At 50.3% G+C, this 5,996-nt stretch overlaps 2 long non-coding RNA genes across 2 annotated transcripts; both read left to right on the top strand.

Moving 5' to 3' along the window:
- Positions 1-1,558: 1,558 nt before the first annotated feature.
- LOC144310632 (uncharacterized) lies at positions 1,559-4,033 on the top strand. Its single transcript, XR_013376284.1, has 3 exons — positions 1,559-1,742; positions 2,033-2,914; positions 3,583-4,033. It is a non-coding gene; the product is annotated as an uncharacterized LOC144310632 (long non-coding RNA).
- A 233-nt stretch (positions 4,034-4,266) lies between these two features.
- Positions 4,267-5,899, top strand: LOC144310633 (uncharacterized). Its single transcript, XR_013376285.1, has 2 exons — positions 4,267-5,054; positions 5,193-5,899. It is a non-coding gene; the product is annotated as an uncharacterized LOC144310633 (long non-coding RNA).
- The last annotated feature ends 97 nt before the right edge of the window (positions 5,900-5,996 follow it).

Below are 5,996 nucleotides of genomic sequence, written 5' to 3'. Positions count from 1 at the left end.
CCAGTCAGCATTCATGCAGGATCTAGTCCCTCTTGTCTTCAACCAAAACACAGCAAAGCTCCTTACCCCTGGGGCACTGGCCTGTCTCTTGGCCTCTCCACAGCCCAAGATCTAGAGAGTCGTCTGCACTTGCTATCTGTTGGCCTCCCTCCCACACGGCCACTGCTGTCATAGGGTATCTGCTCAGATTGTGCCCCCAAACTGCCCTCACCAGCCAGCCAGCTTCTGCAGAGCTCTCTGTGGCTTGACCACTATCTGTGAGTCTACATTTTCCTTGAAACATTGTCTTCCCTACATAACTTCTCCCCAGATTTCCTTCTCATTGACCCCTCTGCACAGGCCTCCTCCATCACTCTCATCAGCTCCTCCTCCATCAGGACTGCTAGTGCTCCTCAGAGCTCCGTCTCCAGCTTCTCCTCAAGAGCTCACCCATTCCTATTGTTGTCCAAGGAAGGCCACCTTCTCTGGCCACTGGGCCAGCATAACACCCCTGCGCTATGCCCACAGGGGCCTGTATCCTCCATTGTGACACTTGTCATGTAGTATCATAAGTACTGGTAGAGTTGTCTGCTTCCCCCATCAGTGCAAACTCCCAAGAAGCACATCCATCCCCAGTGCTCAGGACACTGGGGAACAACAAGCTGCAAAGGGAGGCAGGAGCCAGATTATGAAGGACTTTGAACTTTTTTGCTGAGGACTTTGGGCTTCATCTTGTATGAGAATGAGAGCCACTGATGAGTTTTGAGCAAAAACATGTCACGTCTGTGCCTTAAACACATCTATCTCATTGGCAAGAAGAGGGTGGAGGGTTGAGGGAGAGTCTGAAGGCAGAGAGATCAGTTGCGGGTTGTGCAATATCCAGGGCTGGACCACAGTGATGAGAGGGGCTGGTGAATGGACAGAAAATGAGATGCCTATCGGTCACCTGGCTAGCTCAGTCTGTGGAGCACATGACTCTTGATCTTGGGGTTATAAGTTCGAGCCCCATGTTGGGTATAGAGATTATTTAAAGATAAAATCTTGAAAAGAAAAGAAATAAAAGAAAAAAGAAAAGAAAAATGTAGGATGCTTACTAGATCTAGCTGACCAACCCAGGCTCTGGCAGAGGGGTAGAGGGTAAAGAAGAAAAGGAGTAGAGGCCCAGTCTTGGGTTTCTGGCCCAGGTTGTTGGCTTGGTGTTGGTGCCTTGCACAGACATGGGAACCAAGAAGGAACTGGATAGGGAGAAATAATGAGTCCAGTTGTGGACACAGGGATTTTGAATCACCCAGGGGACATCCAGGTGGGAATACCTTTTAACTAAACAGATGGTGGGGGGTGGGGTGAGCAGTGGTGGTAAGGAGAGAAACATCTGGGCCAGGAGGATGTCTTCAGGAGTCATCATGGAGGCTCAGGTGTGGTCAATGCCATGGGCATGGCTGAACTTGCCCAAAGAAAAAGTGAAGGTCAAGGACAGAGCCTGAGAGAAGCTCATTCATGGTAGCTTGTGTAGCAAATCTCCACCTCCCTTTCTGTGGGAGGCATACCTCTCCCTGCCCCGCTGATGCTGGGTTGGCCATGTGACTTGGGAGCGGCGGGTGCTTGCATGGATTGGCTTGGCTTGGCATCTGGTGCTCCTCTCACCCACTCTGAAAAAGCACACCAGGCAGCCTCTGCCCTTCGGCCTGGGCCCCAGCAAGGGGGACCCAAGAGCAGCCTCAAGCTGCACTCTGAAGCAGCGCCGCCAGACTGACTGCAGACCTGTGAGTGAGAAATAAATGGCCTTTATAATAAGCCACTGAGATTTTTGGGGCTGTTTGTTATGTAACATTGTATCAGCAATAGCTTGCCTAATATAATTTTAAGAGGAGGCTGGAAAATAAGAATCCTTTATAGGATAACAGGAAGAGCAGTCAGAGGGGGAGGAAGGAAATTGGGAGAGAGTGGGAAGTGGGTTTCAGGAGCATCTGGACCTCTGATGCTCTGAGGTGGGGGGCTGTGGGGGGGTTCCCACCATTTGCATCCTGCCCGCATGTTTTCTTCTTTCCCACAGGCTATGCTTGGGTCACATTAGCTGCCTTGCTCTGCCTGAAGCTGAATTCCACATGTTGATGACTCCCCAGGCTCTGTCTTCAGGGTGGACTTTGTTCCAGAGTTCCAGACTTACCGTCTACCTGTCCCTGGATATCTCCATCTGGACATCCAATGGGCTTTTCCAACTCAACACGTCCACGACAGACCTCCTCATGCTTGCCATCCACAGACCTGCTTCCCTTCCTGGGCCCCCTGGCCTGGCAGCCCTCTCACCGCCCCCCCTCCAGCCTGGGAGTCAGCTTTCACACCTTCATGGGCTATTAGCAACTGAGCCTGGGGAATCCTCTTCCACCGGCTTCCCCCCATCTCACCTGCCTCAGCACCGCTCACCACACCTACTATTGAGCACTCCATGCCCTCCGGGCTCCCCTCTTCTTCCCTTCTCCCATGCTCCCAGTGCTCTTCCTAAAGCATAAGGAGGTCATCCCTGGTGGAAACCCCTGCCTGCAAGGATAAAGGCCAAACTTCCTAGCAGGACACCTAAGGCCCTGAATGGTCCAGTGGGATAAATTCATGAATGCCACTCATTGTTGTCTGAATCACATACCACATGTGCCCCCCAGGTCCCATTCAAACTTCAGTTTAGACCTGGCCTGGTCCCAATTGCTTTCTGGATGCTTCCCACCACATCCTGCTCTGTCCCACCTCTCCCCCGACTGGACAAGTTCAAATGCTCCCCTTTTTAGGTGCCCCTTTCAAAGTCCCACGACATCCTGTATTGGACCCCTTCTGTACCCTCCCCCATCACTCTTACTGCAGTCTTTTTCCTTTCTGTTTTTTTATTGTGGTAAAATATACATAACATAAAACCTTACCATTTTAACCAGTTTTAATTGTACAGGTGAGTGGTGCTCAGTATATTCAGTGTCGGGTAGCCGTCAGCACCATCTATCTCCAGAGCTTCATTTTCCCAAACCAAAAACTCTGTACCCATTAAACCAACAACTCAAGTTCCCCCTGCCCGACCCAGCCCATTCCAGTTTCTGTCTCTGTGAATTTAACTGCTCTAGGTAGTCGTATGAGTAGGCGCACATGGTATTTGTCCTTCTGTGTCTGCTTATTTCACTTGGCATCACATCTTCAAGGCTCATCGACGTTGTTGCCTGTGTCAGAATTTCCTTCCTTTTTCTTTTTTTTTTTTTCTCCTTCCTTTTCCAGGGAAACATTCCATGCTATGGATACATCACATTCTGTTTGTCCATTCCTCTGTCGATGGACACTCGGGTTGAGCCCACGTTTTGGCTACAACGAATAATGCCACTATGATCGTTGGTGTATAGATATCTGCTTGGGTCCCTGCTTCCAATTATTTTGGGTGTCTTCCTAGGGGTGGAATTGCTGGATCGCAACTCTATGTTTAATATTCTGAGGAATGTCCCTACTGTTTCCCACAGTGGCCTCGCCAGTATATGCTCCCACCCACAGTGCACGAGGGTTCCCCTTTCTCCACATCCTCCAACGCTTGATATTTTCTTTTTTTCTTTCCTTTTCTGCTATACCATCTATTAGGACAAGTGTGAAAGTCATCAGCCCACTTGTGACTCCAGTCACTTGTTGCAGTGACCGGCTTCTTGAAGTGTTACCTGACGGCGCCTCCCGGCCTGCGCCTGCGTGAAGGAGCTCTTGTTTCCTGCTCTGGGGTTTCTCTGACACTGTGGTAAGGGCACCTGCAGGACAGCTGGGCATTCTGCTCCGGTCACAAGGACTAGCTCTCACTAACTGCACCTGACGTGATGGGCTCCTCCCTGCCGCAGACTTCCCTGCCCCACCTGGAGCATCCTTCCTTTGTGTAGTTAACTCTCCCATATCCTTCAGAACTCAGATGTCACCGACACAGAGAAGCCCTCCTTGATCACCACTCCTCCTCCATGGGATCAGACTCTGGTATTCGCTCTTATAGCATCCTCTACTTGGCACAGTTTGTCATGACATATTTATCTGTGTGCTTATTGAATTAACCCTTATCGGGCAGCCCTGGTGGCTCAGCGGGTTAGCGCCGCCTTCAGCCCGGGATGTGATCCTGGAGACCCGGGATCAAGGCCCACATCAGGTTCCCTGCATGGAGCCTGCTTCTCCCTCTGCCTGTGTCTCTGCCTCTCTCTCTGTGTCTTCCATGAATAAATAAATAAAATCTTTAAAATAAAAAAAAAAAAAAAAAAAAAAAAAAAAAAAAAAAAAAAAAAAAAATGAATTAACCCTTATCTTGCTCGCTGGGCTGTGAGCTCCGAACAGAAGGAGACTGTGACTGTCTCGTTTGCCCGGCATTCTCGGCACCTACCAGGAGGCAGAGCCCATACCAGACGCTCAGAAAATCTTTGTTAAGTAAATTATTTTATTCAATGTTGAACATTTTTTTTATTATTGAGTACCTGTTCTAGAAGTGGGTATAAAACTCCTGCAGAGCTTAAATTCTAATGAGGGAATAAGGTAAGAAAAATAGACAAACATATAACACGTTAGTTGGTGATGGTTGCTATGGAGGGAAGCGGAACAGGATGAAAGGGACAGGTGCCATCCTGTAGACGTTTGTTAGGGAGGGCTCTGGCCATGTTCAGATGGAGCAAGTGAGGCTTGTCTGGGAGAAGGTGTTCTAGGCAGAGGGAATGGTGAGCATAAGGATGTAGCCGGCAAGTGCTCAGAGAGACGTGCTGGCCCAAGGCCAATGGAGGATGCAAGAGGCACCTGTGTCCCAGTGCTGGACACTTCAGAAGGCTTCGTGGTGGGTGGCATGGGAAGGAACTCATTGCCCAGGCACCCTGGAGAGGAGGTGGAGGAAGCTCGACAGGAGCCTTGGAAGGACCACAGCATTGGCTTCTCTTCCCCACTTACCCTTGGGAGGACCTTGCCTTGTATCTTTTTGTACTTTTCAGCATCCCTGGCTCCTGAGGGCTGAGCACTTGGTAGGTGCTTTCTAGAAAGAACAAAACCCATTCAAGAAAATGCCTAAAACCATTTTGCTACGACAAGGTGTCTCAGCACAGGTGTGTGTCCATCACAAGACATTTCAAAACACATTTGATTGTGTACTTAAATTCACTTCCTTCTTCCTCAGCACCTCTCCTTTTGCTGGCTCTGCTGAGCTAATAACATCAGGACTAATCATCTTTTTCAATTTACAGAATGTTTCTCCAATTACTATCTCTGTTGAGCCTCCAAACAGTCTTCAAAGCAGCGAATCTCCACTGTCCGGAGGCGTTCAGAAGTGTTGGGTTGGCCAGCACCAACCAACCGACAGCCCAGCCGGCACTTCCCTGGGGGCTCCTGCGCTCCATCCTCCTGCCTGTCCTGGACATCTTGGCTGCCTTCTTTCCTAGACAGGCTCACAGAGGGGACGTCCCACTAGAGTGGCCTGAGCTGGGTGAAAGCCAGGTCCCTGGAGTCTCCTGATTCCCTAAAACCAGGGCTGACCTGCCTGGGCTGGGTCCCCCTTCCCTGGCAGAGCAGCCCGAGGCTTTGACCAGAGGTGCCTCCATTCAATTCCAGGACCCACTGTGCTGGGTGCAGGAGGGGGATGGGCTATACCACACTCACTTGGTGACCATTCCAATCATCACCAGAGGGGAGCTCCATTCCCCCAGCAGCTGTGAGGAACTCTGAAAAAGAGCTTCTAAACCAGGGAGAGGTAAGGAGATCCTCTGGCATCCTTGTCAAGCACAACCAACAAGCCTCACATCTTTTTCCTTTAACCACCACCTTCTGGAGGCCTGGCCACTGCCAAGCTGATCCCAGAGCCCAAGATTTCTGCCCTCCTGGTTCTGGCCGCTGAGTGAAGGAGTGGCCATTCTAGCCTAAGCTTGAAGTTAACCATCCCTTCTCTCCAACCTCATCTGCCTGTTCCTCCTCATTCTGGTCGTCTAGTTATTTGAGTCTCCTTCTACTACAGTTGCTGGGCACTGGGATTCCATGGGTAAGTGGGGGTCATT

This window comes from Canis aureus, chromosome 3 (assembly GCF_053574225.1).
Source record: "Canis aureus isolate CA01 chromosome 3, VMU_Caureus_v.1.0, whole genome shotgun sequence".
In the NCBI taxonomy this organism is placed as follows: Eukaryota; Metazoa; Chordata; class Mammalia; order Carnivora; family Canidae; genus Canis; species Canis aureus.
Note: the sequence above shows the minus strand (reverse complement) of the source record. Positions and strands in the feature narration are given on the sequence as shown.